The sequence below is a fragment of the Salmo trutta genome, chromosome 12 (assembly GCF_901001165.1).
Source record: "Salmo trutta chromosome 12, fSalTru1.1, whole genome shotgun sequence".
Taxonomy (NCBI): Eukaryota; Metazoa; Chordata; class Actinopteri; order Salmoniformes; family Salmonidae; genus Salmo; species Salmo trutta.
In genome coordinates, this window is record NC_042968.1 from 90,059,655 (window position 1) to 90,071,794 (window position 12,140).

The following is a 12,140-nucleotide window of genomic DNA, read 5'->3' on the forward strand; positions in this document are numbered from 1 at the left end:
ATACCAATACTTTTACAACGGAACGATTTGACTAGTGCAGTGTTGGCTAGCTAGCTACATAGTTGTCTTTGTCATAGCTTGATAATTGTGTAGTTTAGTAATTACCGAGGTTAGCTAGCCAGCTATTGCCGTCCCCCGCGACGCCATTTTTCCTAACCCAGCCAACTAGTAACACTGTAGAAACTAAAATACATTACAAAGGAACGTCTTGATTAGTGTTATGTTAGCTAGCTACAAAGTTGCTTTTGTATCATGACAAGGTGTAGTACTGAAACTATCGAGGTCACCTAGCCAGCTACACGGTCAAACAAAGTCAACAACGCAGCCACTGCTAGCTAGCCTACTCCACCAGCCAGCAGTACTGTATCATTTTCGTCATTTCAGTCAATAGATTTTCTGCAACGTAAGCTTAACTTTCTGAACATTCGAGACGTGTAGTCCACTTGTCATTCCAATCTCCTTTGCATTAGCGTAGCCTCTTCTGTAGCTTGTCAACTATGTGTCTGTCGATCCCGGTTCTCTCCACTCTGCACAGGCCATACAAACGCTTCACACCGCGTGGCCGCTGCCACTCTAACCTGGTGGTCCCAGCGCGCACGACCCACGTGGAGTTCCAGGTCTCCGGCAGCCTCTGGAACTGCCGGTCTGCGGCCAACAAGGCTGAGTTCATCTCAGCCTATGCTACCCTCCAGTCCCTAGACTTCCTGGCGCTGACGGAAACATGGATCACCACAGATAACACTGCTACTCCTACTGCTCTCTCCTCGTCTGGCCACGTGTTCTCGCATACCCCTAGAGCATCGAGCCAGCGGGGTGGTGGCACTGGAATCCTCATCTCTCCCAAGTGGACATTCTCTCTTTCTCCCCTGACCCATCTGTCTATCTCCTCATTTGAATTCCATGCTGTCACAGTTACCAGCCCTTTCAAGCTTAACATCCTCATCATTTATCGCCCTCCAGGTTCCCTTGGAGAGTTCATCAATGAGCTTGACGCCTTGATAAGTTCCTTCCCTGAGGATGGCTCACCTCTCACAGTTCTGGGTGACTTTAACCTCCCCACGTCTACCTTCGACTCATTCCTCTCTGCCTCCTTCTTTCCACTCCTCTCCTCTTTTGACCTCACCCTCTCACCTTCCCCCCCTACTCACAAGGCAGGCAATACGCTTGACCTCATCTTTACTAGATGCTGTTCTTCCACTAATCTCATTGCAACTCCTCTCCAAGTCTCCGACCACTACCTTGTATCCTTTTCCCTCTCGCTCTCATCAAAAACGTCTCACTCTGCCCCTACTCGGATGGTATTGCGCCGTCCCAACCTTCGCTCTCTCTCTCCTGCTACTCTCTCCTCTTCCATCCTATCATCTCTTCCCTCTGCTCAAACCTTCTCCAACCTATCTCCTGATTTTGCCTCCTCAACCCTCCTCTCCTCCCTCTCTGCATCCTTTGATTTTCTCTGTCCCCTATCCTCCAGGCCGGCTCGGTCCTCCCCTCCTGCTCCGTGGCTCGACGACTCACTGCGAGCTCACAGAACAGGGCTCCGGGCAGCCGAGCGGAAATGGAGGAAAACTCGCCTCCCTGCGGACCTCGCATCCTTTCACTCCCTCCTCTCTACATTTTCCTCTTCTGTCTCTGCTGCTAAAGCCACTTTCTACCACTCTAAATTCCAAGCATCTGCCTCTAACCCTAGGAAGCTTTTTGCTACCTTCTCCTCCCTCCTGAATCCTCCTCCCCCCCCCCCCCCCCCCCCCTCCTCCCTCACTGCGGATGACTTCGTCAACCATTTTGAAAGAAGGTTGACGACATCCGATCCTCGTTTGCTAAGTCAAGCGACACCGCTGGTCCTGCTCACACTGCCCTACCCTGTGCTTTGACCTCTTTCTCCCCTCTCTCTCCAGATGAAATCTCGCGTCTTGTGACGGCCGGCCGCCCAACAACCTGCCCACTTGACCCTATCCCCTCCTCTCTTCTCCAGACCATTTCCGGAGACCTTCTCCCCTACCTCACCTCGCTCATCAACTCATCCTTGACCGCTGGCTACGTCCCTTCCGTCTTCAAGAGAGCGAGAGTTGCACCCCTTCTGAAAAAACCTACACTCGATCCCTCCGATGTCAACAACTACAGACCAGTATCCCTTCTTTCTTTTCTCTCCAAAACTCTTGAACGTGCCGTCCTTGGCCAGCTCTCCTGCTATCTCTCTCAGAACGACCTTCTTGATCCTAATCAGTCAGGTTTCAAGACTGGGCATTCAACTGAGACTGCTCTTCTCTGTGTCACGGAGGCTCTCCGCACTGCTAAAGCTAACTCTCTCTCCTCTGCTCTCATCCTTCTAGACCTATCTGCTGCCTTTGATACTGTGAACCATCAGATCCTCCTCTCCACCCTCTCCGAGCTGGGCATCTCCGGCGCGGCCCACGCTTGGATTGCGTCCTACCTGACAGGTCGCTCCTACCAGGTGGCGTGGCGAGAAGCTGTCTCCGCACCACGTGCTCTCACCACTGGTGTCCCCCAGGGCTCTGTTCTAGGCCCTCTCCTATTCTCGCTATACACCAAGTCACTTGGCTCTGTCATATCCTCACACGGTCTCTCCTATCATTGCTACGCAGACGACACACAATTAATCTTCTCCTTTCCCCCTTCTGACAACCAGGTGGCGAATCGCATCTCTGCATGTCTGGCAGACATATCAGTGTGGATGACGGATCACCACCTCAAGCTGAACCTCGGCAAGACGGAGCTGCTCTTCCTCCCGGGGAAGGACTGCCCGTTCCATGATCTCGCCATCACGGTTGACAACTCCCTTGTGTCCTCCTCCCAGAGTGCTAAGAACCTTGGCGTGATCCTGGACAACACCCTGTCGTTCTCCACTAACATCAAGGCGGTGACCCGATCCTGTAGGTTCATGCTCTACAACATTCGCAGAGTACGACCCTGCCTCACACAGGAAGCGGCGCAGGTCCTAATCCAGGCACTTGTCATCTCCCGTCTGGATTACTGCAACTCGCTGTTGGCTGGGCTCCCTGCCTGTGCCATCAAACCCCTACAACTCATCCAGAACGCCGCAGCCCGTCTGGTGTTCAACCTTCCCAAGTTCTCTCACGTCACCCCGCTCCTCCGCTCTCTCCACTGGCTTCCAGTTGAAGCTCGCATCCGCTACAAGACCATGGTGCTTGCCTACGGAGCTGTGAGGGGAACGGCACCTCCGTACCTTCAGACTCTGATCAGGCCCTACACCCAAACAAGGGCACTGCGTTCATCCACCTCTGGCCTGCTCGCCTCCCTACCTCTGAGGAAGCACAGTTCCCGCTCAGCCCAGTCAAAACTGTTCGCCGCTCTGGCACCCCAATGGTGGAACAATCTCCCTCACGATGCCAGGACAGCGGAGTCAATCACCACCTTCCGGAGACACCTGAAACCCCACCTCTTTAAGGAATACCTGGGATAGGATAAAGTAATCCTTCTAACCCCCCCCCTTTAAAGGATTTAGATGCACTATTGTAAAGTGTTTGTTCTACTGGATATTATAGGTGAATGCACCAATTTGTAAGTCGCTCTGGATAAGAGCGTCTGCTAAATGACTTAAATGTAATGTAAATGTAAATAGTACACCACATACACTGGGGGGCTAAGACCATAGTACACCACATACACTGGGGGGCTAAGACCATAGTACACCACATACACTGGGGGGCTAAGACCACAGTACACCACATACACTGGGGGGTTAAGACCATAGTACACCACATACACTGGGGGGCTAAGACCATAGTACACCACATACACTGGGGGGCTAAGACCACAGTACACCACATACACTGGGGGGTTAAGACCACAGTACACCATATACACTGGGGGGTTAAGACCATAGTACACCACATACACTGGGGGGTTAAGACCATAGTACACCACATACACTGGGGGGCTAAGACCATAGTACACCACATACACTGGGGGGTTAAGACCATAGTACACCACATACACTGGGGGGCTAAGACCATAGTACACCACATACACTGGGGGGCTAAGACCACAGTACACCACATACACTGGGGATAATCAATAGTGTTGCTGTGGACACTGGATAATCTGACTAACACACACCTGTTTGACCTCTGTGATACTGTAGGATACTGTAGGATACTGTAGGATACTGCACTTTACTTTTCTGAGTCAATACAGGTGGAATTCAATGTCCTGTCTTTGTGTTAACCATGGCAACCAGTATTGTAAATAAAGAAATTAACAGCCTCTGTGTCTGTGGATAATTTCCCCTTAATGTATTTGTCATGTCAGTCAGGCACATCTTTTCAAAGAAATACCATTTATTGAAATATCTAGTTGAGTAAAATAAGGAGTCTGTTTCAGTCCTTTTCACTTGTTGTTACCAGGTAAATAACCAACAACCATGGATAACCACGGGGAGAATAAGGTGAGGAAACAGTCCATGTCAGTCAGGGACATCTTTTTAAAGAAACACCATTTATTTCAGTCTCTAGTTCAGAAAAATAAGTTGTTTTGTTCTGGTCACAAGTTAATCCAAAACTTTGCAGTAAACAGCTCCACACTGAGGCAGAAAACAGAATGTTATATTCTCACCCATCTTAAAAAAAACACACAATTTAAATATCTCTATTTGAGCAAAATAGGTAGCTTGTTGTGATCACAAGAAAATCCTAAGAATTCAGATAAAAAGCACCACAGTCAAGCAGAACAATAGTTTCCCTGGTTGCTAAATGGCTGCTACTTAGAGATACAATAACAAAATGGCTGCTACTTAGAAATACAGTAACAGTAATTAGATGCCATTCACTGCTATAAACCTGTCTCCAATATAATCACATAGTTTACACAGAGCCACCTTTGACAAATAAATCTCAGTGTGAAAAGGCGTCCCATTGTTTGTTGTGTCAACGACCTCACTGTTTTCACAACACTGGTGGTAACCAGATGATTCCAGTATTTTAGGTAGTAAACGTTGTCCCTCAGGGATTATGATCTAACTTTTATTTATTTATTTGTATTTTTTTAAGGGGTGGATCAGCTTAATATTGCGGAAAGATTGTTGCTTCCATCAATGTAATTGTCTGCATAATTTCCAATCCCCCAGATATTTTTGGGGTAAATATATATATCCATATATATGCATACATATATACATATACAGTGGGGAGAACAAGTATTTGATACACTGCCGATTTTGCAGGTTTTCCTACTTACAAAGCATGTAGAGGTCTGTCATTTTTATCATAGGTACACTTCAACTGTGAGATACGGAATCTAAAAGAAAAATCCAGAAAATCACATTATATGATTTTTAAGTAATTAATTTGCATTTTATTGCATGACATAAGTATTTGATCACCTACCAACCAGTAAGAATTCCGGCTCTCACAGATCTGTTAGTTTTTCTTTAAGAAGCCCTCCTGTTCTCCACTCATTACCTGTATTAACTGCACCTGTTTGAACTCGTTACCTGTATAAAAGACACCTGTCCACACACTCAATCAAACAGACTCCAACCTCTCCACAATGGCCAAGACCAGAGAGCTGTGTAAGGACATCAGGGATAAAATTGTAGACCTGCACAAGGCTGGGATGGGCTACAGGACAATAGGCAAGCAGCTTGGTGAGAAGGCAACAACTGTTGGCGCAATTATTAGAAAATGGAAGAAGTTCAAGATGACAGTCAATCACCCTCGGTCTGGGGCTCCATGCAAGATCTCACCTCTTGGGGCATCAATGATCATGAGGAAGGTGAGAGATCAGCCCAGAACTACATGGCAGGACCTGGTCAATGACCTGAAGAGAGCTGGGACCACAGTCTCAAAGAAAACCATTAGTAACACACTACGCCGTCATGGATTAAAATCCTGCAGCGCATGCAAGGTCCCCCTGCTCAAGCCTTGCATGTCCAGGCCCGTCTGAAGTTTGCCAATGACCATCTGGATGATCCAGAGGAGGAATGGGAGAAGGTCATGTGGTCTGATGAGACAAAAATAGAGCTTTTTGGTCTAAACTCCACTCGCCGTGTTTGGAGGAAGAAGAAGGATGAGTACAACCCCAAGAACACCATCCCAACCGTGAAGCATGGAGGTGGAAACATCATTCTTTGGGGATGCTTTTCTGCAAAGGGGACAGGACGACTGCACCGTATTGAGGGGAGGATGGATGGGGCCATGTATCGCGAGATCTTGGCCAACAACCTCCTTCCCTCAGTAAGAGCATTGAAGACGGGTCGTGGCTGGGTCTTCCAGCATGACAACAACCCAAAACACACAGCCAAGGCAACTAAGGAGTGGTTCCGTAAGAAGCATCTCAAGGTCCTGGAGTGGCCTAGCCAGTCTCCAGACCTGAACCAAAAAGAAAATCTTTGGAGGGAGCTGAAAGTCCGTATTGCGTAGCGACAGCCCCGAAACCTGAAGGATCTGGAGAAGGTCTGTATGGAGGAGTGGGCCAAAATCCCTGCTGCAGTGTGTGCAAACCTGGTCAAGAACTACAGGAAACGTATGATCTCTGTAATTGCAAACAAAGGTTTCTGTACCAAATATTAAGTTCTGCTTTTCTGATGTATCAAATACTTATGTCATGCAATAAAATGCAAATGATTTACTTAAAAATCATACAATGTGATTTTCTGGATTTTTTAGATTCCGTCTCTCACAGTTGAAGTGTACCTATGATAAAAAATTACAGACCTCTACATGCTTTGTAAGTAGGAAAACCTGCAAAATCGGCAGTGTATCAAATACTTGTTCTCCCCACTGTATACATACACATACCTATATAGACACACATACTTTTTTTTAAAATATACCTTTATTATTCCCTGCAAACCCTACCACCCTTCCCCCAATTGGAGTAAACTAATAAACACTTAGGCTTCTACATTCAGTTTATACATCTTATACACATTTTACAGACACAATCTATTTTACAATAGTTATATTTTGCTTGTTTTTAGTCCTTACTCTATTTCTGATGTCCATCCAGTTTGTTATCTATTTGTAACTGTGCTATTTCACAACATTTCTGAACCTATAAACATTTTACAGACCCCGTATGTTTTCATTGGTTATCTTGTTATTAGTCCCACCCTTCAGCTCCATTCAACCTCTCCCATCTATCTCTCAACACCATCCATTTTGGATTTCTATTTGCCATATATTTTTCAACTGTGCTGTGATGCTTTACAAAAGTACTGAACATTTCTATTGTAAATTAAAAATAAACATTTTTGCTAAAATAATTATTATATTATTGATTGTTTGACTATGGCTTTTCAAATCACTCAGTATTGCTATCTGCAGCGTTAGTTCCAGGAAAATGTTGCAATTCTAATTGTGGTTTTAAAAGAAAACATGAAATCATCAGCGTACAATGACAGCTTAGTTTTTAAGCTACGGATTTCTAATCCCTTAACGCCCGTCTCGCATGCGGGATCAACATCCAGCGTAAAATCATTTCGCCATGTTCATAACCGAACAATAGAAAAATTTAATATATATATTTTTTCAAATATAGGACTATTTTATATCGTTTTATAGATACACCTCTCCTGAATCGAACCACGTTGTCCGATTTCAAAAAGGCTTTACAGCAAAAGCAAAACATTAGATAATGTTAGAGGAGTATATCGTCAAAGTATTCACATAGCCATTTTCCGACCAACCACATGCATCACAAATAACCATAAAACAGCTAAATGCAGCACTAACCTTTGACAATCTTCATCAGATGACACTCCTAGGACATCATGTTCCACAGTACATGCATTCTTTTGTTCGATAAAGTTCATATTTATATTTAAAAACAGCATTTTACATCGGCGCGTGACGTTGAGGAACTATTTTCCCTCAAATGCATCCGGTGAAACAGCGCTACAATTTACTAAATTACTATTCAAAAACATTTTTAAAATGTAATATTGTCATTCTAAGAATTATAGATTAACATCTCGTGAAAGCACCTGCAATGCCAGATTTAAAAATAACTTTACTGGGTAATCACACTTTGCGATAAAAGGGGATGCGATACTCAGAAAAATAGGCTAGCAATACAGGTCAGCGCCATCTTGGAACAATCGCATATCAAATCTACTCTTGTATACTATTGTAAATAATCCCTTACCTTTGATTATCTTCATCAGAAGGCACTTCCAGGAATCCCAGGTCCACAACAAATGTATTTTCGTTCGAAAAAGTTAATCATTTATGTCCCAATAGCTTCTTGTTGTTAGCGCGTTCTGAAGGCTGCTCCAAAAGTACCGTCGTGCGCGGGACTTCTCTCTCACCAAAATGCATTTTTTTTAAATGTAAGTTCGTTCAAACATGTCAAACGTTGTATAACATAAATCTTTAGGGCCTTTTTCAACCAGAGCTCCAATAATATTCAAGGGGAACGGTTGCATTGGCTTTCAAAACATTTCGAAAGGGGAGGGTAGCCAGGGGCGCCGGTGTCATAATGGTGATGGCCCTCCCCATGTGACCAAAATCAACAGCCTGTCATTCAGTCAGTTTTCACAGTAGAAGACTCAAACCACTTTTTAAAGACTGGGGACATCTAGTGGAAGCCATAAGAGTTGCTCAATGAACCATAGCTCACGGTGTGATTTATAGGCAAAGTGCTGAAGTTGAGTCCGCAATTCAGAATTCCACATCCTGTTATGATCTGTCTCGGGGTTTTGACTGCCATATGAGTTCTGTTATACTCACAGACACCATTCAAACAGTTTTAGAAACTTTAGGGTGTTTTATATCCACATCTATTAATTATATGCATATCCTAGCTTCTGAGTTTGAGTAGGAGGCCGTTTAAAATGGGCACATATTTTTTTCAAAAATCGCTGTAGCGCCCCCTATCCTAGGTGAACTTCAAGAGGTTTTAATATTATTGTTTGAGCTAATCTTAACAGATAACATTTCGATGGCAATAATAAATAGATATGCTGATAGTGAGTAACCTTGTTTTACTCCTCTAGATAGTTTAAAACTTTTTGAGATGTAGCCATTATTTGCTATTTTACACCTAGGGTTACTATACATAACTTTACCCATTTTATAATATTCCCCAAAATTGAAATATTCTAGGCATTTCTTTATAAACTCCAGTCGTACTTTATCAAAAGCCTTTTCAAAATCAGCTATGAAAACCAGGCCTGGTGTCCCCGATATTATTGTTATGTTCTTCCTATTTAAAGAATAAGAGGTGGACCTACCTGTTTATTAATAGGGACAGAATAGCATTGTTTATGTCCTCCAATAATGAAGGCTGCAGCTCAGCTTCAGAATGCCATAAAGGTCTGATTGGTGGAGTGCTGCAGAGGTGGTTCTTCTTCTGGAAGGTTCTCCTATCTCCACAGTGGAACTCTAGAACTCTGTCAGAGTGACCATCGGGTTCTTGGTCACCTCCCTGACCAATGCCGTTCTCCCATGATTGCTCAGTTTGGCCAGGCGCCCAGCTCTAGGAAGAGTCTTGGTGGTTCCAAACTTCTTCCATTCAGGAATGATGGAGGGCACTGTGTTCATGGGGACCTTCAATCATGCAGACATGTTTTGGTACTCTTCCCCAGATCTGTGCCTTGACACAATCCTGTCTCGGAGCTCAACATACAATTCCTTTGACTTCATGACTTGGTTTTTGCACTGATATGCGCTTTCAACTGTGGGACCTTATATAGACAGGTGTGTGCCTTTCCAAATCATGTCCAATCAATTGAATTGACCACAGGTGGACTCCAATCAAGTTGTAGAGTTCAATTTTGAATCTCTTAGCAAAGGGTCTGAATACTTATATAAATACGTTTATATATATATATCTATAAATGTGCAGAAAATTCAAAACCTGTGTTTTTTCTTTGTCATTATGTTTGTAGTTTGCTGAGGATTTATTTGTACTTAATCCATTTTATAATAAGGCTTTATTGTAACAAAATGTGGAAAAAGTCAAGGGGTCTGAATACTTTCCGAAGGCACTATATCCACTGAACACAAAAATCACAACAAGTTGGTTCCTGTTTCAGTCATGTCTTTGGTCACGTTCGTGTGGGTCAAACAAAAACAGCCTAATAATTGGTTGACAATAGGGTCTCCCAAAATGGATGAAGTCGTTAAAGAGCAACTGCAGAAACTTGCATGTAGGCGCAAGTCAGACATTTGTTTCCAGGTTTCCTCTCCTTGCTTCCCTTTGACGTTTTCAAAAGGAGGAGAGGAAAGGAGGAGAGGATGCAATGAGTCGATGTAATCAGATTGAGAAAAGGACCTCAAATGTGCCATCTAATCAAACTCTCTGGGGGGGAACAATTGGTCGCGTTCCCCTACTCAGACGTTGCATGCACCAACCAACGATTGCGTGCTTCGTCATTGACTTTGCCGTCGGGTAACAGATTGTTATAACATATAATGTGCTTAGCTGATTCTTAAAATACAATCCAGGAGTTGAAATATCTGGCATGCATCAACAACTCCTTGGCAGAGGAACCCATAATGGAACCCAGAGGAACCCAGAATGGAACCCATAATGGAATCAAGAGGAACCCAGAATGGAACCCATAATGGAACCAAGAGGGACCCATAATGGAACCCAGAATGGAACCCATAATGGAACCCAGAGGAACCCAGAATGGAACCCGGAATTGAACCCATAATGGAACCAAGAGGAGCCCAGAATGGAACCCAGAGGAACCCATAAGAGGAACCCAGAGGAACCTGTAATGGAACCCAAAAGAGGAACCCAGAATGGAACCCAGAATGGAACCCATAAGAGGAACCCATAATGGAACCAAGAGGAACCCAGAAGAATCCATAAGAGGAACCCAGAGGAACCCAAAAGAGGAACCCATACTGGAACCCATACTGGAACCCATAAGAGGAACCCATAAGAGGAACCCATAAGAGGAACCCATAATGGAACCCATAATGGAACCATAATGGAACCCATAATGGAACCCATAATGGAACCCATAATAGAACCCATAATGGAACCCATAATGGAACCCATAAGAGGAACCCATAATGGAACCCATAATGGAACCCAGAATGGAACCCATAATGGAACCCAGAATGGAACCATAATGGAACCCATAATGGAACCCATAAGAGGAACCCATAATGTGGATGCTGCAGCAGACACAGTAATGACAGGCAAGCGGGTACATACACAATTAATTTCTGATTTCATTAAATAAAATCCCACACGCAGGCCAACAGTATTGATTTTAATAGTTGAACAGAGGTATAGGTATCGCATACAACCACTAGCGGTTCTGGGGAGGGGGGGGGGCAGGGGGGGCCAGTGCCCCTGTGACAACAATGTTGGACCCCCTTGTGGCCCCCCTAAATGTGGAGTATGAAATCATTTTTACATAACACATTTTTGCTAGCGTTCTTTTTTTTTTACATCTGTTATTAGACAGTGGCAACGCGGAACATGGTCTTTTGCCTGCTAATGCCTGCTAATGCAGTGAAGAAAACGATATGACAACAATAACGTCTAATGTAACTGGCCCCTCTAACAGTACAACTGGCCCCAGCTTGGCCCCCCCCCAGTTGAAATGGTCTAGAACCGCCACTGCATACATCTGATTCTAATACACTGGGGAGAGGAGTTGAACTGAATGCACCACGTTTCCCAGATAGCTACTGTGGTGACTGGTTAAATACTACAGCAAAGATGGAAAGATATACGTAGAAACGACTTCTCCAATAGAAACCCCCCCCCCCCCCCCGATCACGGCAATGTCATGACAACGTTGGTTAGCATAAGCTCATGCTCAGAAACACGTCATCGGGGTCTAACGGTCGGCACACGGTGAACTGCGCACTCCTTCGATGTCAAGTCGTTTTTTTCTTTTTTTTTATATTTGTTGAGGAAAATGAGAAGGTGTCAGTGTGACGCGTTTACGAGGTTGTAGTAATAACATGGTCAGCTACTCAGAACAATCGGTTTCAATCTAGGTTGTTGCCTTTTAAAAAAAATAGAGATAATTAACAACTAAAAGGAATAATTCTCATCTTCCCTCATTGACTTCTCTTGACCTCGGTCAGGTCCGCCGAGTCTGCTTCGGAAGCGTTCCCATAAGTCTCGCGAGTTTAGAAACTCTGTGACTACAGTATCCTAAAGACACTGTTAGAGGAAGTTGTCGTCAT